The 25,919-nt window shown below is 39.0% G+C and overlaps 1 long non-coding RNA gene across 1 annotated transcript in view; it reads right to left on the bottom strand.

The window, feature by feature from the left end:
• Positions 1-25,244, bottom strand: part of LOC310916003 — a 55,538-nt gene extending 30,294 nt beyond the window's left edge. The window contains exons 1-2 of the long non-coding RNA XR_014591245.1: positions 25,111-25,244; positions 11,733-11,782 (exon numbers count right to left, since the gene is read on the bottom strand). This is a non-coding gene — a long non-coding RNA (uncharacterized lncRNA). The remainder of the gene's footprint in view (positions 1-11,732; positions 11,783-25,110) is intronic.
• Positions 25,245-25,919: the final 675 nt, after the last annotated feature.

The following is a 25,919-nucleotide window of genomic DNA, read 5'->3' as shown; positions in this document are numbered from 1 at the left end:
TGTCCTGGCAAATTGATGACCCTTTTCAAAACATGTCTTATTGTACAGGTAGGTCTGCGGCAAGTGGCAAGGGTAGCTTAGAGTATATCCTGAGCTACACTTCGCCAATGGAGATTAAACGATCAGAATGAATGGCTGCAGACCTGGCATTTCTATGGATTTCGAGGCCAGATAGTTGGTTCCCAGATCCCTAGAGATGCTGAGTGTTAAAAGCACCTCTCCAGAGGAGTCACCCCGCTCAGAGCCACGGCAGCCCTGCCACGTACGGCGGGCTGGGAGCTGGGCTGGGCTCACTTCTCCCCAGGACAATAGCACTGTCTTCCCTCCTTTCATGCTGCACAACAGATTCAGCCTGGTTGCATTAAATTCTTACGTTCATATTCCATCAATTAGCTTCCCTTTCTTTATATTTGCTCTTCATTGTTCTGCTTTTACTTTGTTTCGCTCCCCGTACAATTAAAATGTTTAACACTGTTCCTTCCTGCGGTCGGGACACATTCGCCCACGTCCGTGTCGCGCCCACCCCTGGCTGGGCCCGAATGGAAGCAATTAACGCCAGGAACCGCCTTGTCCCTGTGCCCAGCCCCTAACGCGGCGGCGCCTCCGACCTTTGCCGGGCCCCGCGGCCAGGCAGAAGGGCTCGGAGGGGTCTTTCTGCGGAAATAAAGGGGAGATGTATTTATTTATTCGTTTAGTGCCGTGTCCGTGGGGCCGGGCAGGGCCGCGCACCCCGCGCCGCCCCGCTGAGGGGCCGCTGCCGCCGCCGCCCGGGAGGTGGCGCCTCAACACCGCCCACCTGCGCGGGCCCGGCCCGGCCCGGCCTGCTCGGCGGGACGGAATAACATTAAATATTAAAATAATAAAGCGGAGGAGCAAAGGTGCCGACCGCTCCCCTTGTGCGATCTCGTCTGAAAAGCGGAGCGGCAGGATAGGCCTGCAGCTCGCTGCACCAGCGCCACGGTCCGGCTTGCCCGGCTGTCCGCCCCAATGGGCTTTTAGCTTAAGGAAGAGCTGTAAAAAAATGAGAATTAAAACCACTTTAGTCGTGAGTCAGGGGGGTCCGGCAGAGCCTGCCCGGCACACCAGGGCTGCAGCCCCACTCAAAACGCCAGGACATCATCTCTCCTACTGCTTTTTGTTCCCTGACTGTGAAAAGCAGCTACTGATGTTTTGCCATCCCCGAAGTCAAACCCATTAAATAGTGTAGGACTGCCTTTTATCATAGTGATGAGAAAAGTAAGGGAAGGAAGCTATAGATTTTTAAAAAGCTCATTTTCTTCTTTGGGTGTGTTTGTTTTTAATTAAACACAGAAGTTCATTAAAAACGCACTGATAAAAATCAGGAGATTTATTTAGGAGTGCCGTTGTTAGCCCATAACAGTTTATAATGTATCTGCACGGTGAGGTAGTCAACTACAAGATGTGCGAGGGATTTAAATCCTGAATTATTATCCATGTTTTGGAAGCAGGCAGGAAGGAAGTGAAATAGTCAAGGTGTTTTGGTGGTTTTTTAAATTTGACAAGAGTCATTATGCTCTTCCAAGAATTCACAGCTCAATGTCAAAAAATAATGTTCGCTTCTCCTTAATGTTCACTTCTCCTTGAAAATCCTCTCCTGCAAGAAATGCAAGCAGTTGTCCCAAAATGATAGGATAATTCTGGAAAGAGAAAAGTGTTTCTGGTATGAATCTATGCTCCCACTTTTGCTTTTTTCTTTTTTTTTTTTTTTTTTTTTTTTTTTTTTTTTTTACCATAAGCAGCTAGGACATCAGGAGGAGAGGGTGCTGGTATCACATCTTAGTTACTAGAATATTGACATCTTTTGCTTCATTGATTTTTTTATTACAGTCCCAAGGTTAGAAATAATGATTGTCAGTGACAGCTTCTTTGCTGCTTGCTTCAGCTTCAAGTGGTAATTTCAAGCATATTTTATTTTAGATTATTTCTTCCCATCTATATAAACTCCCTGCCTTTCTTTCTGCAACAGGAATAAGTAGTTTGTAAAAAGCCACCTCTTGAAAAGTTCGGGGCTGCAACATGCTAGCATAAAAGATAACACCGAACCGAGCCGCCTTTGTCACTGCTACCGCTGCTGTCTTGGCATCTGTCGACAAAGAGCCGCTCCAATCTGGGGATCCCTGCTGGGGTGAGATATGGCCGCGTCTCCAGCAAAGGACCAGGCGACACCAGTGCCAGAACGCTGCGACCATCTGATGCAAGTCGCTCCTAATGAAAGTCCAGCATGGGGCTAAATGAGTTTCCTCCACTGCTGGGTGAGGGGCTAATGATAAAAGCCCTCCCTGGGCTCGCCACTGCTGTCAGTGGCTTTGTCGGGGCATATGGCAGTTTCGCTAAGTGCAGCTTGTGTGAGGTTTCCTCTCACCGTGTTACCTCTGGATTTGGCTGGCGGGCTGGGCTGAGACCCCTCTGCCTGCTGCCCGAGCGGTGTGCGGTGTGTGTGTGGTGCTGAAGGGCGGGGACTTGCGGGGCGCTATCAGCTTGGCACCCGGTGACCTGCTAGTGCTGCTGGAGAAGCGCAGCTCGCATGAAATCTCTACCGGTTTGCTGTAGAAAAGGCTAAAATTTGCTAGTTAGTGTGGTTAGCTGTGCTCCCTCACGCAGACACCTCTACTGCCTCAGTTGTGTGGGCTGAGGCATTCTGCATTTTCAGTCACAGCATTCACAGTGTAGTAGTAGTAGTAATAATAATAACAACAACAACAATAATAATAACAACAGTAATAATAATAATAACAACAATAATAATGTGGAATAATGATAATAAAGAAAAGAAAGGAAGAAGAAGAAGGCGAAGAAAATAGAACAGTTGTGGCCACAAAGTCCCTAGGCAGCTCACAAAATATAATTTAAAATAATAAGAGGAAGAAAGTAGATTCTGGCTTCTAGCGGTAGACCTTTCATTAGTGAAACCAGTGAGAAATTTGGTGGAGTAGATTAAAAAAACCCAAAAGAGAAATTCATATATACATGCAAACACACACACACAGGTCTTGCATGGAAAGCGTGATGAGTAAATTAAAGAAAAAAAATAAAAAGAAAACAAAAAAAACACACCACCAAACCACTATAGGGATAAGAGCTTGCTGGCTCACATTCTTGCAGCAGTTTCTTCCACCTCAACTTTTTGTAGTTGATGTTAAATGTGAGACCTGTAATTTATTTTTTTTTCCAACATAGCAGCAGCAGCATGTTCTCTGCACCTGTTGGTTTTATGATTTGCTTCTCGCAACAATTCCTTTGCTGTTGAGACATGATTTGAATGACAGGAACTGCTGAATCAGCTTGTAAATAGAAATGGAGGTGGGTTCGATGCATTTTCCAAAATAACCTCCCTCTTCATGCCTTGTGTGACTTGCCCCTTGCAAGGCATGTTTCATTCCTCTTCATCTCCTGCCATTTGATTTCTCTGTTCTAATATTCTTTCTATCTCTCACCATTATTTCCACATTCTTGTGTTCTCTTCATACTACACTCCCTTGTGTTCACTCCTCAACAAGATATCAACAATTTAGATAACAGCAGAGGCATTCATAAGTGAAATGTTTAGTTGAACCCTGCCCTTGAGATGCATTCATGGCAGGTCAAAACCATATAAGGCTTTTCTTAGAAACCTTCAATTATGGGATAGTCACTGCTCCTGACTGACCACACTAACTCCATGGTGCCCTGGGATTAATAATTCCCCAATACTGAGTTAGACTGGCTTTTTGCCTCTAAGGACAAAAAGCAGCTCAATGGAAGGCCATAATCTGAAGCATTATGAGAAACAAAACCCACAATCCAATCCAACAAAACAAAACACAGCCTTACTACTGCAATCACTGTCCGTTTTCTGTGAGTTAGAAACTCTACTCAGTAGAGTCCTGAGTCAGGATTTTGGCATGCTTTTGGGATTTGTCAAGGATGTACTTGTTTAAATGTGTAGGGCACACTCTGTCTGTGCATTTCAAAGCACCTTAGGCTTGTTTATCATTTAGACTCTGAAGACCTCTGGCTGGGTAGGTTATGTCAAAGACTGGAAAACTTAGGCATTGAGGCTGTGGTCTTTAAAAAGTTTAAAAAGTAATAAGTTTATTACTGTTAAGATCCTTTCCAAGATCTGTGCCTAAATGCTTGAGGCACTATTGAAAAAGGGGTTTACGTTCCTTAGCAGATTTGCCCTGTTTCATAAGCTTCTCGCTGGCATTACTGTCAATCTTGAAAGCCAATGGGAGTTCTGGATAGGTCAGGGAGGTCACACAAAGGTCCATTTAATTGTATCAGATCGAAGCAAAGTACAGATGGAAGCCTGCTGCGTTTTTCTGGCACTCATTCCACGTGCCTTTTAAAGCTAAATCTCTGGATTTAGCCTACACATTCATTAGCAAGTGCTTAATGTGGGCTTCAGGTGATTCTTCTGTTGGTGGTGTTATCAAAATGAATCAGTTTTTAAAAGGAATTAGCTATTATTTAAAATATGTTGTTGAGAATAACATGGGAAGTTCCATCAAGTACCAAAACCATTATATCCCATTGTTATATTGCTGTGATAAGGTCTTTCAAGAAATTAATTTTGTTATTTAACTGAAATAAGAAGGAATTTTATGTGAAGTTTTCTTTCCTGTTTGGCTGTTGATAGATCCACATGTATCCAGTACAAACAAGATATGCTGTGAGTAGCTTTCACTATCTCTTGGAAGCTATGGGAGAAACAGCTGAGGGGCTATGAATCCTATGAGAGATTCTCAGAGCAGGCAGGCCCCCACAAGTCTCTGCCTGCATGAGGGCAACCCTAACCACTACTGAAATGTGTGCAAGCCCAACTGATGTTTTAGGAGTTCCAGGGATGTCTGTTGCAAGCTCCTCTCCCTCCAGTCCTGTATTTGCTGTGCTTATCACACAGCACTGCCTCAGTGAAGGCTTCAGGTGTCCTGGTGCAGGCGGCATCCAGTGGAGGAGTTAGGGTCTGTCTCCAGCTCCTGCTCAGGAAAGGCTGTTTCCAGGCAGCCTGAGGCATCTGACAAACACACTGCTTACACAAACTGTGTATTTGAAAGACACTTGCAGAAAGGGGAGGGAATCTTTTCAAGTAAGCTTGGCCTGTTAGAGCAAGTTTATATAAAGACTACAGGGCAATTAACGTCTTGACAACTGCTTTTTCTTGATGTGCCCTACATAAATGCAGTTACCTGAATGCAGAAAAATGAAAGTTATTTTTAGTGAACGTAATAAAAATGCCCTAAAAGGTGTTGTGTAGTTTGCCCCATTCACCTAAAATCTCAGGTTTCTTCGTGGAAAAGGCTTCCCAAAATACTCTTCACCTTTACCGTTCAAGAAAGTTCAAAGGGGAATTTTAAATATAGACCCCACCTGATTCCTTCCCCTCACACCTCCAAACAATTTAAAAATACTCATTTCAAATCACTTGCAGGGAAACTTTTTGTTCTAAGTCACTTTAGCTTAAAACCTTTAATTTATGAAGCATCAGCTTTTCGTCTTCCCTCCACCTTTGTATTTTTTTACATTTTCTCAATACTTCAGGATGTGTGGTAACTTATTCACACTATTTCACTTTTTCCTTCTGCCTTCCAAAGTCAAGGAAGGTTTGAAAATTGAACACAGAGACACAAAAAAGAAATAGGGGGAATGGGAGGGACAACACACAGGTGAAGATAAGAGTAACAGAAATAAATCCACAACTTATCCAATTTATTGCAACCATAACAAAGATAATAAGAATAAAGAGTGGGGAAATTTTTGATTTAATGTATTAATACTTTTTTTAGTTCATAAATAAACATTTAAATCAGAAAACAGAAATTTAATCTGATTTCAAAATTTCCAGTCTAAAATATTTGGAAATATATTTTTAAATTAATTTTTTTCAGTAACTGTTTTCATTGAGATTACATTTTAGCTTTGAAAAAAGCCATTTGGTTTGACTTAAAACTTGATTTTCATTATTCCAAAGGCTCCAACAAAGGGTGTGGAGCCATCATTTGTGGTCTCTGTGAGTGTTATTCTTGGACACTTTGGTGGTGGTCATGTTTTCAGTATCCACAAGAACTTTTTAATCCTGAGAGGAAGACTAACTTGTCTGTAAGATAATGAAGCCTTTTAAACGAGGGTGAAAAATTAGTTTGAAGAAGCAAGATGACAGAAATAGAAATACTACTACTGTATATGAAATAATGCTTGATTGAAAATGTTTTTTATCTGGGTAGAAAGGGGAAGGAGCAAAAAGGTAGACTATGGATAAAGTGTGTGAAATTTTATAATTGTCCTGTGCTCTGGTATGTTACCAGCCACAGGAATGGGCTGGAACAAGTTTTTATTCCACTGCTTATACTTTTTCCTGTGGCTTCAGTAAATCACTTAACCTTTGTCCCTAAATTTCCTTATTCAACAACTGGGAATTTTAAAACTTAATTTTCTGCCTCAGAAAAATGTTGTGAAATGTTACTAGTTAATGTCTACAAAAGGCTCTGAAGCCCCACCAAATAACTAATTTGGGGTTTTTTTTTAAGCGAGGAATATCACAAATGAAGGGTGAAAATATATAAATAATATAAATATACGAAACGTTCCCTTTTTTTCCCCCTCAGAAACAAGAGCAAACAAGTTGAGTGTGAAATCAGTGTTGCTGTAGAGTATAAAGAACCAATGACTGTATAAATCTGGTTTGGAGCACACCCTGACAATTCTATCAAACAATCTTCAGTCTCCCCATTTTGCATTACTGGCATTTATGATGATTCTACCATGCATTTTTCCTTCCGATTTTAACTCCCGTTTTAACAACACTAGTTTGTGTTTGCCCAGACAAGTAAGAACATTTTCAGTGTAGGATATGCAGTGAATTAATTGTTTGGTGGGTTTGGTTTTTTTCCATGAAAAGTTTTTCCTTCTCAGTAATATCTTGTATAGTTTTCCTCCAGTGTGCTGTCAGCTCTACATTTATCAAGTATCATTTTTTAAATTCAATAAGTATGCTATTTTCTGTAGTGCTGGATAAATGCTTCAGAAAACAAATTCGAGCTCTTAAATTAACTCATTTCAATTATGTTAATGCATATTTCATGTATACTTTATCTGATCATTCTAGTGAATGATTTATTGGTAGGAATGTTTGTCCAACTTAAAGATTTTAAAGTCCAGGTAACCTACCAAAAAAAAAAAAAAAAAAAAAAAAAGGTGAAATCTGCATTTCTCATAATAAGAATCTGTGCTATAAACCATAAGTAAATTCAAGGTCAGTGTGTTACATAAACATGAACAATTAGCTATAGTCCAATAAAATTCATTCTTCTTTAGTTCATTTGCAGTCAACTAAGCCAGAGTAGATGGTAAACTAAGAGTGATTAAGAATGATTACTAAGAGTGATTAAGAATGATTTTGAAAACATCAGAATATTTCCAACAGGTAGTCAATGAAAGAAAAACAACATTCCAGTTGCTGACAATTCACAGCTGCAATTCATGGAATAAATCACCTGCAAATTCTATGGTCTTTTATTCTATTTGTCTTATTTGGATACTGAATTTGGTACAATAAAATTCATGCCATTTATCTCAGCAACACAGGAGAACAACTTATTGAAAATGCACATAAAGTATCCATAAAGTATCCTTTGGAGAAAAGTTGATTTACCCACTGGATAGAACACGCTTGTGAAAACTAGTGTTACCTATAACATCGTCCAGTTGAATAACATATGGCTTTCTCTACATTTACTTTCAGCATGGTCATGCCCAACAGATGCATGGCTTATTTGTTTAGATGAATTATTATTGAAATGAGAAAGAAAAATGATACCCCTACTGATGAGTGCTATTGCAGGGTGATGTTTAAACTGTTAGCTGTACTATGAATCAACAAAACATTTCTATACTTCCTTCTAAGAAGAGCTCGTATGTGCAGAATAGTTTGAAGAAGTCACAAGTACTCTGAACAAGCACTCTAAATATTTACAAATCCCAGAGTATTTTTTGACAAACACGATTTTCAAATTTCAGGGTTAATTTCAAAATTAATAATCTCCAAGGCAATCAATTAATTTTCTCTGCTTAAACTAAAAGCAAAACAAAACAAAAAAGTGAGCCTATTAAACAGGCAGGTCAAACAGCATCACTCTCTGTAATAGTTTGTATTTTTTCATAACATTTTACATTCAGACTGCTACCAAGTGATGCATTTGAAAAGGTCCAAGAAACATTACCCTTTATGATCTGTCTTCTCTGATAGGAAATCAATCTGCCATTATAATTCCTCTATCTCACATTCTCTGTCTCATTTTGCACTTTAGAAAGTAAATCGTGTTTCTCTAGTGTGTGACAGCTCTATCATGTGGGAAGTTGGCCAAGTCAAGAAGCCCAGATCTGCAAACACTGCACAAGCAGTTGAGTGGTCCTGTTGGCATCAGTGGGATTGCTCATTATGAAAATCACATCATTGCCTTGCAACAAGGACAGCAAGGGGCAGTAAAGAAATGTTCAGAGGTGACCAGTTTGTTGAGGGAAGAAAAGAGACATTTAATTATTTAACTGAGAATTAGACACCTTGTGCTGCCCCAGGATTTGTTTCATAGCCTTAAACCCTCTCCATCATTTATGGCTTTAGGTAGTCCTTCCTGTATTGCAAGACAATGGAGGAAAGGTGACAATTACATGTTACTAAAGGACAACTTGATTACTGTAGTCCTTAAGGATGGGTTGATGCAGTAAATCACACCAGGCAGGTTGAAATTATTTCAGTTGGAGATGTAAAAGGAGTAATTTTCTATAGCTTTTGGGAAAAATTAATTAACTTCTCCCCTTTCCTCTCTCACCTCCCCCCCTGCTTCTATGCCATTACATTCTGAAGGACTGGGTACACTACAGGCAACATAGGAGATAATTCTCTGGTGTGTGGATCACAAGGAGACTTCAGTGTGAGAAAATGAGATACTGGAGACCAGTTACCTGAACAGCCAGGGATCCCTGTTGGACAAGCAATATATTTCAGCCCTTTACTGTCTTGCATGTTTGACCAGGACCTGCTTCTGTTCCTAAATTTCAGGTCTTGATGGCTGCTGCTTTAGTTTCTAACTGGTTACATTGTTTGATCTTTTTTATTTAGGAGTGGTTTTATTAATAAACTGAAAGGTTTGTCTGAGAACCATCAGGATTAATTTCTACAGCAGTTGAAGGTGAAGAAGGAGTGATAGTCACCAGGGATAACTTAGTGAGGAAATGCCAAAAGTGAAGAGACACGGGTTGCCCAAGGAGGTAAATTCCAGCAGGCAGATAAAACCTCTAGTCTGAAATATTTCTTTTCCCACTGACTTGGGAGATGCTGAAGTTAAATCTTTCTGTACACTACCTTTCAGACATTTCATGGAGAACTGATCTTTTGGTTTGTGACGACCTATCAAATGGTCTGTTTGTGGAGTCTGACTGTCTTGAATTCTGAGTCATTTATTTATTTAATTTCCCCCCAGAAAGAAAGAAACAAACAACATTTGCTTCTTTCTTAGACTATTTAGTTCCTTCACAATTGCTTGCAGCTGGATCCGTTAAAAAAAATAAAACACTCTCTTCTTTTTAAATCATACACAAGATGATTACTCTGACTACAGTGATCTGCAACTGCATTAGTTTAATCCAATGCTATCTTCATTTATTTCCTTTCCCATTTAGTTACATAATGTGAAAATTAGCCTATTTTGGTATTATTATGATGATTTTGAGCTTCTCATTCTTCTCTCACATAGTGCTGGCTGCCCAAGATGACCTCAGAAACAATCAAAAAAGACTTAGAAGAAGGAACTGTTCCCTTGTCATGGCAACTTTTGCAGAAGGGTACCAGTGTAACTCCTGCTTCTTGAATGCTTTCTGGGCTATTCTGGGAATGTGGGACTCCCACTTACTCTGATTAACTTCTGATTAATGTAAAGAAGGAAAGTACTTTAAAAAGGAGATGAGCTCTATTTCCAGTGAATTGCTTTGTGTATTAGAAGCCAGGATATGGTACAAACAGAGAGAGAAAAAAATCTCTTTGGTATTTGGTTCTAAAAAAAGAAAGGCAAATTGCTATTCAGGCTGTAGGCTGGGTTGTATGCCCATCTATTTATTCATAATAATTTTGAAGTGGTAAGAACTAAGCTGGTGGCAGACCCAACTCATGGCTTCTAGGTAGAATAGGCATAAAATTAGTTTTAGTGATCCAGAAGCAAGGGGTAAGAATAGTCACTGTGTCTGTAAGACAGGAAAACCTGGATCTGGTTGAGGGAAGCATGATTGGATCATAAATTTGTTTGCTGCTTCTCAAGTGGCAGCTGCAGCCATCCTGCCATCCACAGAGGTACAGGTGGAACTGGGCACTGGGGCCTGTGTCATTTCTCTGTGTCTATGGCAGCCTCTTACCCTGAGAAATTGCTTTTTTCAGCTGTGTCTAGAGCATGTCTTCCTTCTTGACTGAACAGATTCTTGTAGCCCAATTAAGAGCTGTATTTGTGGTGTTAACTGCAGCAGGCCAATGTTTGTGTTGGTAGAATATTGCCTGTGGTATGGGAGGGCTGAATTCAAACCATGGTTCTGCCAAACAAAGTTTTCACTAGAGTAGAAAAACCACCCCAAAAACAGTCCTACACTTACTTGACATTCTGTGAAGCCTGAAATCTCAATGTACGTTATTCCACACCAAAATTGTAACCTTGAATATCTTTCCTACTTTAAAGACTAAAAAAAGTTGATTTTGTTAATCTACAGTATCCCACCCAAATTTCCATCAATGTTTGGGATCACGTTTTTCTAAAGACACACAGGGAAGGCACCTATGATGCAGCCAGGCTATGGAAGAGCAAATACACAGTGAAACTCAAAACAATTCTTTCTTTCAATGTGGTTTGTGTTAGTCTCCCATTACTATTTTGAAAGATAATATAAATTTGCATTATGGGAACGAGCAGGAGTCTCAGTGAAACTGGATTTTGGCACTCTGCAGATTGGATTTTTACTAAATATGTTCTATTCAGGTTTTTCCCAAAATCTTTAAGTACACAGACAGAAGCTAGGCTATGGAATCTGGACACTGCCTGAAAAACTGGGGATAAAAGGCATCCTGGGCATCTGCAGTTTGATGAAGAGATCATTTTGTCCATGTTCTTCCATTTGGGCAGAGGTCTAGCTAAACCATTGTAGGCATGTTTGTGCAAATTTTTGAAGTAATACCTCCATTATTGTCACCTATGTATCTACATGATACTAAGCACTGGACTGTTTTGGTAAAGAAATAGCCTGATGAAAACCAAATAGAGTACACGTTTTGTGGATTGATGTTCAGGCAGTGTAAAATGTATTTGCATTTTTGCTATTCCCTCACTGTGTACTTCACATACTCTTCGCACAAGTGCTTTTAAAAGACACTGGTAGGCAACATCAACCATTTTACTTTTTTTTTTTTTTTTTTTTTTTTTTTTTTAAATAAGCTAAATAACACTACTGCACTGTAACATACATAAGGAGTTGTCAAGATCCAATTACCAAGGCTCTTAGAAATTGCCCCTGCCTGAATTAAGGTGCAAACAAGACCATATGACAAGGTCAGTGACAATAGTATGGGTTTTATTAGATAGTAAGGATGGGACAGAGAGAGTGTGAGAGAAAGAAGGAAATAGGAAATGGGTGGAGGGTGCAGCAAGAGAGTAACAGGGACAGAATAAAGAAAATATCACCACTATGTGGATCCTAACCATGCTCCATTGTTCCTCTCCAGCTGGTCTTCTTTGTGGTGAAGGTTCCCCTGAAAAGCATAGAATCTGATGGGTTAATGCACACTCAGGCCAAGTAGGAAAATCCAGGCACCTCCCTGGAGCGGGGGGAGTTTGGCATTGTTTCTTAAAACAGACTCTGGGTTTGTTGCATCATGTGCAGTCCTGTGGTACAAGGCTTTAGGATGACTGTGGGAGCACTTCAGGGGGCCTTTGATGGATTAAGCCCCGCCCTCAGCTGTCTCTCACCTGAATGTCCCATGGATGTGGCCTTCCCAAGGGCTGGGGGTTCCATAGCCAGTTCGTGTAAGGGAGGATGGGTTTACTGCCCCTGAGCAGAGGTTACAACACACCCAAACTTCCTCCACCCACCTCAGCTGGGGGGAAATCTGTGCAAACCTGCTCCCAGCAAATGGGTCTGTGGGCTATGGCTTTCCCTACCTCAAAGCAAGCCAGAGATGATTCTTAGCCCAGCTGCTGGGTTTGACTCACATTCTTTTCCTTGTTTACTTGTTTGTTTCAGGTGATTGAAGAGTGGGTTTTCCCTTTATCTAATCTCAGCAGTTTGACTTTCATTCCAATGTTCCAGTCAGGTATCTTCAGGGAGGCTTCTTTGGTTGTAGCTTCTTTATATAGTTTTTGTTGTAATGAGCAAAGCTTTATATCAATGTTTGAGGCATGAAATATTTCGATCTCTGACAGGAGTTAGAAACTGAGAATATGAAGGATGTAAAGTATCAAGTAAGTTGTTCCCTCTTGTCAGAGTCAGTAGTCTGGACATTATATTGGCAAATAACACTTATGATGAATTGCACAGCTCAATATGCAGCTCATGCATGTATATTGGAAAACTGAAGAGAATTAATCTGAGCAATTTTTTAATATTAAATTGAAAATGAGATATCTTTTTTGCCAACAGAATATTACATCAAATTGTTTTCTTTATTGCATTTTTCTTCTGAATATGATTACTATTTTCCATTTTCTTTAAGAATGCACAATCCTATTGTTTCTCCATACTAACTATTTGGGCTTTCCTTTGGTCTATAGCAATTTCATTTAATTTAACAGAACAGGATTGGAGTTCTCAAGCATTTTATCATTTCCTTTGTGATGAAATCTGATGCAAAATCCATGACTTCTGTAGAAAAATGCACTGTTATTGACATAAATGTGCATTGTGTCAGGCCTTCACATTTCAGGCATTTTTTATATGTCCTGACAATAGTTCTCGAACTGTGTAGACAGTACTGATGGATTATCCATTCTTCAGCATTTCAAAATGGAAACAAAATAGCTGGTCAAAGAAAAAAATCTTGGTTCCATTGTAATCAAAGGATGCTCATTACAAATATTTCCAAATGCTTTTCTTTTGAACTATAATTCAGATATGTAGCTTACTAGACTTCTTTATAACATAAAAATTAATTCCTTTCTTGCTGGAACTACCAGTGGTTGTCTAAGGATCAGTGAGCCTGATTTGATTACATTGAATATAGGGTAGCCTCAGTGTAAATAAAGCACAGTTATATTATATATGATGAAATGAGATTGTGAGGTAGGATCATTCCACATGCTGGTGCCTCAGGAAGTCAGCGAGGAGGAGTGCACAAGACTTCCCTCAGCTGTAACAAAAGAAAGGCTGGCAAAGGCCAAAGAGAAGTAGGAATTACAAAACAGCTGTCCAGCACATGCTGGTCACATCTGGAAAGGGGCACAAGAGATCACGAGATGGGATACTAGTGCCAACTGTATGTCTGCTTAGCTGATTTTAAAGGATTTAATTAGGAGAAGAAAAGCTTTGCCTTGAAGATAGCATGTCCACCATGTTTACTTGACACGTTACAAGCTTGAGGTGTTTACTCTGTAAAAATGTTATGAAAGTGGTTTGTACTCCAGAAAAGTATAGACAAGCAGGTTTGCTGTTGCTTTATCACTTTAGTATACTGACACAGATGACCACAAAGAGAATCTAGAAAGTGAAATAAAATGAGACCTTACGTTTATTAATATTTTGAGGAAAAGTACTGATTGCTCCATTCGCAGAGGAATTACAAGCTTGGGGCAGGCAACTGTATCTGTGTCAGGGCATATACTACACAAAAGGTTCTAGCAGGAATTAAAGCTTCAATAAGTGGAAGAGGTAATTTATGTTTATAACCTTATTCAAGATAATTTCTGTGAATAGGATTTTCAGAAAAAGACCTGACAAAGTCAGACCTAGAAAATTCATTTTGAATCAAGACTCATTATGAACTGAAGACTCAGCTTGAAAGCAAATGACAAAAGCAATTCACTTTGCTGGAAGAAATTGTGTAAAGAATAGCTATTTATGAAGGTAAGAGCAGGATCTGGGAAAGAACCTATAGACTGTCAAGGTTCTCTCCTCACAGCAGCAAGCAAGAACCACAATGGCTCTCAATTCTGCTGATTCTTCTGTGTCCCTTGCCCAGGTCATATGCATAAACCACATAAACTCTTTTTCCTTTCATGCATCCTTAGTGACTGTCTTCTGTGGGACCGTCATTTTAACTACAAGCTCCATATTTTAAGGTCTCTTGTCATACCAATTTTTCCAATATTCAGTCAATCGGGTAACAAGTTTAGTAAGAGGCAACATGAAGAGGTTTGGTTTATCAACATTGACATTGATTGATAATAATGATGTATATATGCACACAACATCATGATTTAAAGAAGAGAAATTTGGTAAAATCCTAAACAAAATCCAGAAAGAAAAATATGAATGAAAAGTTGGAATTCTATGAAAAGAACTCCATGGCCATAAATTATATTTTGATTCGAGAGAAGGAGAAAAAAGTGTACTAATCTATATTTGTTGTAATGGACAAACATATGATAGAATGAAGGACAAATAGGTGTTGGATGATCTAAAATGTTTGGAAGTTTTCTGCCATCAAGATGGCAACAAAACATGGTGGAGAGGAAATGGCAGTATTATTCAGGATGCAAAAAGGACAGAAAACTTCAATAAATATTTCTGTTCCCTGCATTTGGAAATGAGGGGGATGGTATCCTTCTATCTGCTGATAAGGTATATTACCAGCTTCTTCATTTCTAATGCAATAGAAGAAATAAATCCTAGAAAATAAGCATCTTTTACACTTGAGGAAGAAAGTATAATTTCACTGTTCTGTTTTGAGGATTGATTGATGGGATATTCTGTAAATGTAATGGACTTTTCAAAGACCTTTGAATCAGTGGTGCATAATATTCTGATTATGGAATCAATGCTATGCAACACCAATAAAGAACATGTTAAATGGATTAAAAGTTGGCCACCTGACAGCTTTCAAAATCACAGTCATCAGTGGTCAATGGGTAATGCTGACTCTCTGTTGAACAGTTGTATCCTAACATTAGGAAGTTACTACAAGGATCAATACTGGGCCAGTACCATTCAGCATTTTTGGTGCTGGGAATCAGTAACTGGGAAATAATGAACTGCAGCTGTGGAGGATTCTAGGTGACCAAGACATTGTGGAGACAGGCACACAAACTGATCTGGATCAGTTGTAGCTAAGCTTGTTCAAACAAACTATTTTGAATACAGCTAATTAGTCCTACCTAAGAAAAAAAATAGAGTTTGTGACGAGGCAGGAGCCCCATTCAGATAGAAGTTAGGGTGCACATCTTAACAGTACTGGTTGGAAGGGATAAATTGACACCACAAAGCACCAAATCAAGATCTTTTGTCTTCTTTGAAGAGGTATTTTAATAAAAAACAAATAATTGATCATCATACAGAGTAATGCATATGGATTGCAAGGGCCTAGGATGACTGAGAAATGAGACTCAGATTTCTGGTGTCCTGTCTAACTTTGTATTCAATAAATTTGTAGCTTAATGTCCCCAGAATTTCAGCTCTTGTAAATTTCCTATGAAATTGTATTGTATTTTGGTTCTATTCATATTTTTTGCAAAACAGTTAGCTCACGCCTTTAAAAAGTCCCAGTCATGATTAGTAAGAATATTCTTAAAAATATAAGCTGAAAAGAGAAATGAGTGCAGCATTACTCACTGGTCACTCCTTACTTTTAAAAGACATAATAGCTCTTCTTCATCCCTGTGCCACACAAATGCTAAGTACCGTCTTCAAATTCAAGTCAGGAAAGTTTCAGAAATGCTGAGCCTAGAAAAGTCAGGATTTGGTGAAATTCTGCCTTCTGAAGGGATTAGTAGGATGAATATATATTTAATTCTCTCTCTCTTTTTTTTTTTTTTTTTTTTTTTTTTCTTATTTCATGTTGCTATTTTTATTTCTGCTTCTACTCTTTTACCACTTCTAGTCACCTTTTTTTTTTTTATATTTCAGGTGTCAAGTTGTCCAAGCAAGTCCTTTTTTTCCTTGGCATAACTAGATCCCCTTGAAACAAATAGAAGTTTCCTAATACTTATAAGATTACCAAGCCTCCTAGTAGTTCTGAAGCATGGAAAATTTCAGATGTGTTTGTAGCATGAAGCTGATCTGGTGATGTTATCTGGTGTGCCATTATTATTGTAGCCTACAGACTGTGATTGCCTGTCTCTACTTGCAGGTAGTGATGAAGCGGTGAACAAAGGCTCTCTAAGTAAGGGAGGAGGCATGGTACAATTTGAAATTGTTAAACATACAATATAACAAAGAGTAAGAGTTCTAAGTTTGAAAACAGAATATAAGGTTACAATTTGAAAGGAATGTAAAAAAGTATGGAATTGTGTACAATAGAATTTTTTTTTTTAAAGTCTTGCCTAGTTTAACCTCATAGTCCCATATGTGAGCATGTCATTGCAGCATATCCTTTATAAAAAAGCAGTCAGAGGTGAAGGTGGGTAAACTTTGGAGCAGTTTACATGAAGAGAGCTGCTCTTTATGCACTATTTGCACTATTATTGAATACAGGTCAATTTTAGAGATGGGATTTTACTAAAAGAAATACTTTATCTCATTTCTAATTAGAAGACTTTTTTTTGTTTGCTTGGGTTTTTTTTTTTAAGTATAGTTCTAGAATTCCTAACTTATAGGGCAGGATGAAAGGATAAGATACTATATATCTTATATAGTATATTCCTAGATTTAATTATCTTTATTATGGAATCAGCATCTTCCTGTATATCTTGGGCTGATGTTAAAATGTCACTAAACGAAGGAGTTCTATATGCAGTCCCTTGATTCCTGTAAATAGAATAGCCCAGACTTGGTCTCCTTTTTGTGTAGATAGTCCTTTGATGTGTACGACTCTTTAATGAAAAGTGAAAGAGTCCAGTGTTTCAACAGGGTGCATTTTTCATGTGCAGGAGGAGACCACAGCTGAGATGAACCATGGTATCCTTATTTACATGGTTTACCTTGTTTCTGCTTCCTTTAGGGCTCTTCTAGTCGTGTTTTGAGCCAGCAGCAGGTGAGGAGGCGTGTGCTGCAGGAAATACTGTGCTGATAGACCTCAAACTGCCACAGGGAGTTACTGTGAGGACCTGAGGGAACCAGGATAAACCCTGTGATGGACCTAATTCTCCCTGTCTCACAGTTCCTCTGGTTTCTTTAGATTATGGTTTAATGCTGTTGAGGTGTGCCTATGGATATATAATATGCTTTGCATAAGTGGGTGTGGTGTAACTTCCTCTGCCCAGCTTTGCTAATGTGAACTGACAAAATCCTTATTTCAGTCCTCTAAGAATCTCACAAGAAAAGAAACTGGAAATATATCTCCTTGAACAGAGGGTCAGAGGCTCATGCAAGCCCAGAAATGGAGATATGACAATGGGATTTTTTTTAAGTTACCAGAAAAGACCACTTACCTGAAGAGTGCAGTTATAGGTAAACACAGAAAAATTTAATACAGCTGTTTCTAGAATAGGTAGGAGAGAGATTGCCCACTTTGAAAAAAAAAAATGGGTGAATTTTTCCATTCCATTTTTCACCACACAACTGAGTAACACAGTGTCCAACTACTTGAGTCAAATAAACAGCTAGAAATCTTTTTCTAATCAAACATACTTTGGAGAAAAAACTACAAAAATGGAAACAGTATAGATTATTTACTTGGGAAAATTACTGTGCTCATGCCTTAAAGATAAATTTTATACAGAAATTTAACTCTGTTAGTAGATTTTGCTTAAAAGTAAAGAAGATTTTACTTAAAAGAAGTGATTCAATATGGTTAAGAATAGGGGAGAGGGTAATTGAGGAGATGAAGGTGAGAAAGGAGTTACAAAAGTCTTTCTTTTTAGATGAGCTCTAGGAAAGTTCTTATATTCAACAAGAAGCTGCCAACAACAACAAATACTCAGCAACTTTCCTCTTCCAAGAATTGCATTAGATCTACTGATAATAGAATTTATGCTTGAGCACGCAGCACTACTTAAGGTTAGTGCTTATGAATATATTAACGTTCCTTTCAAATTGTAAGGAACGCGAAGACTTTAAAAATAATGAAGTGTATTTAAAAGTCTACTGCTGGTTTTACATGTTAGGTTGTTTTGTTATTTGGGGATTTTCCTCTGCTAGATTTATGCTGTAGTACAGTTAATCAGCAGGCTGCACACCAAATGGCTGTTCTGTGGAAAAACCCATGAGTCAGGTGCCACTGGGCCCTCCTTGCAGTTGTGGTCTTCCATTGCATGGCCAGAGTTTGGAAACTAAACTGAAGATTAAACTGATGAACTGAAACAAGGACTGCTGAACAAAGAAAATAATGAGGTAGCTTTATTTTTGAAAACCAGTTTAATTTTAAACAGAAAGATTGAACCTGCTCTTTTTTCCTTTATTATATGTGATAATTGAATCTTAAAGGTCTGCCTTGCAGGATATCCCAACACCAATGATTAGAGGCTCAAAGTTTAGTTTTCAACCTGAAACTGTTCTTGAGATAGAAGAATAATGTGCATACCTCTCATATTCCTAGGGGAATGGGTTTATTTTGTTCTTCAAATCTTTTTAGACAGCTAAGTTTGTAACATTGTCAAACGGTAAACAACAACAACAAAATCTTAGAGCAACTTTGAAAGCTCATAATGTATATTTGATTGCTTTTAAGTTCATTGTTAAGACTTATTGTTCTTCTTCCAGTTTGTAGAAATTATTCTGGGGGAGGGAGACAAAGTATTTTTCTTTAGATGTCTTACCCAGACAGGAAGACAGAACATGATTTGTTCACCTACATGCTCGTGATGTTGAGAGAGCTGACAACTCTGTGATTGTGATGTTAAGTGAAGTTGGGAGGGTGTAGCACAACATTTTGAGCCTCTCTGTTCTCTTTGAAAAGAATGATACTGTTTTTCTTGTGTTTTGTTTTGCCTCTTCAAATTTTAAGGTCTCTGATGTACGAGTTGATGCTGATTATGGACATATATATTGAAGCGTTCACTGGAGACCAGACACAAGCAGCACTTCTAGGAGTTACTATGTACCAAATAAGAAATAGTATTGATGGAGAAATATGGACCGCTGAGAAGTGAAGGCAAATACTACCTTTTCTGCTGTGAAGTAAAAATTAAAAGAGCATAATGTGGTCTTTGCTTTCCCCCATGGGTATTATGTATTCTCATAGCCTTCACTAACCATTTCAGAGCAGGACAGCTGACCTTCGAAAGTAAATACGATTAAAGCTGAACAAATCAGGTAATTACAATAAAAACATGACTTGACAAGCAGCCTCTGGACAGAATTACAGTTCTATACACAGCCTTCTCATTCAATTAGGATGATTTGAAATGGTAAAAATATTTCATTTACTTTTGCTTGATATTTGTGGGATACTCCATTTCTAAGATATCTTTTAAAAGTTCTTTAGAAAGAAAAATTCTTCAGAAAAGAAAAAATAGTTTAACTTAGGTATTGAGTTCTTGCATCTGTCACTCAAAGGGATGTTAACAAGATGATACCAGAGGTACCTGGACCCAAATCTCTTGTGATACAGGATTTTCCTCCCTAGCATGGCCTTCTTCCCTCTCCTGCTCTTTTGCTACAATCTGTTTACAGCTCAATAACTGGTACAGCTGCAGAGCCGTGCAGAGAAGGGCATGTGCTGGTCTCCTGCCTTTCCCTTCTCCTTCTGTCATTTGGGAGAAGTGCAGGTAGCAGCCTCCCAGCTCTAAGGGAACACACAGAAAGATGCTGTGAAAGGTGAGAACCAGAGATGGGAAAACATCATGTCCATAGAAAGAAGGGGACTCAAGACTAATGCTATGAATGTTACTGTAGTATTACCACATCATAGTATTGGCATCAGCACTTAGAATCAAGAAAGAACTTCATTGTCACCTGTTGCTACTGCACTGCCCAAACTGCACTGATGTTCCCAAAGCAAGGATGAGTTGCAATGTACAGAAAAAGGGTAAGCAGAAAAATGAAATCCAGAATGTGCCATTGAAAACATGCAGGTCAGCACTGAAACACAAGGTCAGAGGGAGGAACTGACACATCCTGGATCTGCAGGACATCAATAAATTCCTATGGCCAGAGTAGATCTTATAGCATCAAAAAATTGGGTTGAATTCCTGTAGAAACAAATTCTAAAAGCTCTTTAATCCCATTAAAACCAATCTGAGCAACACCCTGTGAAGCACAGGATTCTCAGACATACAATCAAGAAAGCACCATAATCGAGTCTGTATAGATTAGATAGGTAATATGATCTGGTGAAATCCCTGGTGCTACTATCATGCATACAAGTTTCACAGGAACAGGCACATGGTGGAACCAAGAGTCCCAAACAGGCAGGAGACCTGGAGTGGTTTGGATGTGTCTGGCAAAAGGAGCTGCTTGTGTGGATTTGCTTGGGGCACAGGTCACAGAGCAGTGTCTGCAGGGCTCTGTTTTTCAGTAGTGTCACTGCACCTTGGAAACTAAGTGCCGTTCTGTCCTGGGATACAAGTCATGGCACAAAGGTGCCTGACCTAGGGGAGATCCAAGCTGGCACATCTGGGGGGCACAGCTCCTCCACCAGCACAGGTCCCACAGCGGCATGGTGGTGCTGGCATGGCACAGATCCCACAGCAGCCTGGTGGCATAGCAGGGCACCATCCTTGTCAGAAACACACAAGAGCCTGGCCTTTCCCAGCCCTGCAAGCACAGCACTACGGGGCTGTAGCTGGGCTGCCTCTGCTCCCAGCAGGAGCTCAGGTGCTGCTGGCCTGAGCATCTCTGCACCGTGCAAAAACACCTAGCCCCAAACCTAGAGCCTTGTTGTGCAAAGTATTAGACAAACACAGCACAGAAAGATACCTTGCCCCGAGGAATTTACTGTCTAAATAAAATGGAACTAGTGTAGACTGCACATTGCTCAGTGTATAAAGCAGTGCTTGTCGCTTTTCCTGCCAGCAATGTGCCAGAAGTCAAGCTATTAAATTGCAGTTAGCAGATGGGCTAGGTACTCCCGTTGCTTTTGCAGAGTGCCATGCAGCAACCATGGCTCTTCATCATACACCTGACTCTATCAAAATCTGTATTACAGTCCTAAAGAATGATAGAATATCTCTAAGCTCAGTGAGTTATATGCCCCTCATTAATATACCCTTTATTTTCAGGGAGCTCCCATATTTTGAAAGGGTGAATATTACTTGAGGTTTTAATAAATGAACTGCTGCAAAGGAACATGTTGCCTTCCTCCTCCTAAAAAGATGCTATTTATATCAATAATACCATTGTGAGTGTTACTCCAAACCTCAGAACAGAACAGTGACAAGTTAACCAACCACTTTTGTAATAACATTTACTGCCCTTTATGAAGTTAACAAATCTATTTTTCAAATTTCAGTCATTTAGAATACAAAGGGAAAAACCATTTTTTCATATGATAAAATGTAGCTGCTGCTGGAATCAAAGAGTCGACCACATTTTTTTCATTAATTTGATTATTCTGAAATGATTGATAAGATTAATTAAAACTGGTTTGATTCAGAGATCTTCAGAGGACCCATCTACACAACTCTTGCAATTTCCACTTGAATAAAAATGGAACAGCATCTATAGGGAGACAGATATACCCAGCATGCCTCTTTTCCACTCTAACTGTATGATAGTTATTATGCCTATTATTCTCCTTGTGAAGCCTCAGTCCATCAGGAATATTTTGAGACTCTTTTTAGTAGGATGTAGAAGAAAAAAGATACAAACCTATGAGAGAAAGAAAGGAAGAAAGAAGGAAAAGCAGGAAAAGAAGAAAGGAAGGAAGGAAGTAAAGCAGAAAAGAGAGAGAAAGGAAAGAGGAGAAAAAGAAAGGAGAGAGAGGAGAGAAAAATCTCAGAGCTTAAGTGTAATTTCAACCAATTAAAAAAGCTCAGCTACTCTGCATTGAACCTTTGGGGGAATAGATAATTTCGCCTCCCAGAACAAAATGCCTTAAAGACTTTCTTGAAAGCTGTGAATAAGCAGTAGTTTTTCACTCCTTCCCTCCCCTTTACTGGTCTGTGATGTAGAGTTAAGGGTGCCTAATAAATCAATAGTATTTGCATAAATAAAACCAAGCTCGTATTACCAGATCAAGGCTAAAGTCTTCAATATTATTCACATAAAATACTATGATCAGGGAAGGCTTAATCCACCCTCTGGATCCACATATGTTCTTCTTGAATGTGTCTATGAAAACCTCTAAGAAGGCATTTATTTTCCCATTCCATAATGTGCCCTGCTGTTGACTAGTCTTCAGTCTAGCTGTCCTGCTTCTATAAATAAAACATCCAGTGGAAGGGCATGGGTGACTCAAAGTTCCCACCACTCTCTTCCTTACAGTTTTTTGTCTCAATGTGTTCCTTGAGATGATATTTTGTAATATCTCAGAGAATCACATTACTTAAACTAGTTTCAGTAATAATCTAGAAAATATAATCAAACACATTGCTGTGTCTTATTGCTGTTATGATAGGTAAGGATATAATCCAACCAAATTTTAGATATGTGTCTGATTAAAAACCACCAAACATTCAGAACACTGCTATTCAGTAAATAGGCTTCAGAGATCTTTGCTATTAAACATGCATGTAGGTGTTTTACTAAATTTGGTCCCATAAAAAAGGTAAAGAAGTAAAAAGAAATATGTAGGAAGTTTCAGGAGACTGAAGTAACAATTTTGATTAAATAAAACTGTTCTTATTGTAACTGTATTTTATCCTGGTGGTGCAAGCCATGAAACATTGCAAGGCAGTGAAAACCTGTTCCTCGTCCCAAATCAATGAGAAATTTTGGCATTTACTTTACTGGGCTCAGAATTTTTTCCCCAGACTTTTTCTTGGCCGTTCATGTGATTAGAGTAATGCACAAGCATAACAGATGTACTTTATGCCACCACCACCTTATGGTTTAGTCAGAGTTCACATTAAATCTATTTTTTCAATACTGTGCAAAGATTTCCATATCTGCAGGAGTCTACCTTTAGTAAGTGCATGTACAATATAGGCCAACATTTGCATGTGAAAAGTCATCAAAAATCGGGAGGAAAACTGCCTACCTCGGTAATTTTTAAATAACTCAGGCCATTAATTGGTAACCTTTGTTTCTCCTACTTGCAAAGGCATAAATTAGTTTTATGGATTAAATATATTTGAACTTTTAAAAATGCTTTTATAGCTTAGAAAGCAAAATACTGTATTTGCCATCACACTTCAAAAACAGTGGGAGATAGGTGTGTATGTGTCTGGGAACTGATTAGGACTCTAATATGTTGATACAAATTGTTACTGGAAAAATCAACCTGGTTAATAACTGCAGCAACAGCCCAAAGGTTCATGGAAGAAAATATTACAATTAGTAAAATCAGTTTTTGCAGCAGAAAATTCAGCATGTTATTTGTTTATAAAGGAAAGCTTTAGGAAAGCAACATCCATCAGCCACCAGTTAAAACTGAAAATATGAGAATCCTTTAGTGATATGACAAAGTTGCAACTTCCTTGATCATCATAGATTTCATTACCAGTTTGATGTCCTTATTTATGGAGCCCCTACATAATATTTTAAGCTGGAGTAATCACAGGTAATTATCCACTTTCCTAACAGGTATGGTGTTAACAGATGTAAAAGGCATCTGTGGCACTTGGACTTAGAACCAGGTCTGACCTGTGGGGTAGTGTTGTAGTGGTGGGGATGGACTTGTCTGCTGTATGGCTGAGGTTTTGCAAGAGGAAGTTGTGTTTTAAAGCAAATTTTGACTTTTGGTTTCCAGAAGTGACCAGAAGGGAAGAAGTGGGTTCTCAGACAGTGGTTACTCAGCACTTAAAAGTTTCATATGGTATGATACAGTCCTGTGCCACAGGGCTCTGCTGGAACACCTCCAAACAGTGTTATCATTCACATAGGACTGGCATGAAGTAAATAATATCACAGCAGCAAGGGGTCAGGTATAGACCTCATGAGAATTGCTGCTAGTGCTTCCTGCAGAATCATTTAGAGCAGCTCTCACTACTGCTGGAGAAGCTTTCTTGAATTCTCAACCCCTTATCCAAATCATGCAATTGAAAACCAACCAACCAATGAATTCCGTGGTTGCCTTTGCTTGCCTTGTGCTCTCCAGCCATTTCCAACTTGACTTTTCAACCATGATAAGACAAGGTGTTAAAAGAACAAACCCTGAAACCATGAGTGTTTTGCATAATTGCATGACTCCAGGAGATGGAGCCTTAACAATACCATTTCTGGATGTATCTGTACTAACTTCTACCTCTCTCACAATGCTTGGTTTGACACTGGCAGTATCTTTGTTCCTGGACTCTCTTCTACCAGGGGAGGCCAAAGATATATTTTTTTACAAGTCTGAAAATTAGACATCTTCCCAGATCAAGCAGCACCGTGTAGTCAGAACTGAAAGTATTTCCCAGCCTGAATGCCTTGCTGAGTATTTTCACAGGCACATTTTTCTTTCCCCAGTATGGATCTCCTGCCCTGAAAAAGTGCTCAACAAATTTCAGAGGACATCTAAATATCTGCTTCTGCTCCAGACTGGAAAGAAATCAGATGGAGAAACTTCTCAGTGGTGTCAATATTATGGAGACCAGGGTCCTAATAATTCTGTCTTGGCAAACATTTTCAAGTCTACAGTGGTGGGTTCCATCATAGTGGACAAAGGTCTCCTGATTCACTTAACCAGAGCATGTTTCAATACTCTTTCAACTTGGGCATTTTGGTTTCAGCTGCTAAAGCGAGGAACCAGGACCTGTGCTGCTCCCTCACTGTAACACAGCTGCTGGAGCTTATAATTTTTCACCAAATTTGTAAAGGCTCTGGATCACAGTTCACCTCTTCACAGATGCTGTGAAACATGTAATGTAACAGCTTCCCCAAGGGCTTTTATGCCATTAGCTCATGCTTTAGGAGTAAAGCTAAATGGAGCTAAAGGAAATAGTGATATAAGTATATTCCTTCACTTACCTAAGTTTTTTCCCCCCATTCTTGAGCATTCATCTGAGTCCTTTTAGGTTTTCAGGATCTTGCCTTTCCCCTTGCATATAGACTTCCATTGATTTCCCTTAAGCACCTAGCATCACATCCTATTCCTGCAGAGCATTTCTTCTTCCCAGTAAATGAGATGACAAAATACCTTGAGACCCTTTCCTTCGTAATCACCAGATTTCTTTGTCAGATAATCAGTTACTCAGTTACCAGCTCACTAGAGCAGGTGATTTTTCTGGTTGGCAGCCAGCTCCTCACCTCTAACTCTGGCTGAAGAGACAATAGAGGCTCATCAACTTTCTGTTCTTACCTCTGTCTTCACCATGTGAAATCCCAATCCAAGGAGGAGGTAAAAATGGTGTCTAATCAACCCATGCCTAGTGAATAGTTTGATTAAAAAAAAAAAAAAATCCACATTTCTTCAGTCTATATGAAAAAAAATCCCCATATCAAAGAGGAAAATATTATTTTTACGGTGAGGATTCTTCCAGCTGTTGTAGACATCCTATTCATATACCACTAGGACAACTAGTTTATTGAGATGAACATTTTTACCTGTTTGGACATGTTTGTATCTTGATGCAGCAGAAGGCTGATAGAACTTTTCATCAGTCAGACTGAATCAATCTACCAAATATTGGTGCATGACTAGCAAGTGAAATCTATCCTTAGTCTATCAGGCTTTCATTTCTCCCTATCTTCAAAGTCACGCACTCCTACAGATTGATTAATGCAGACGCTGACAGTGGTACTCTTGCTTTGATTTCTTTGTGACAGAGTATCCAAAA

Source organism: Zosterops lateralis (genome assembly GCF_965231275.1).
Source record: "Zosterops lateralis genome assembly, chromosome: 1".
In the NCBI taxonomy this organism is placed as follows: Eukaryota; Metazoa; Chordata; class Aves; order Passeriformes; family Zosteropidae; genus Zosterops; species Zosterops lateralis.
Note: the sequence above shows the minus strand (reverse complement) of the source record. Positions and strands in the feature narration are given on the sequence as shown.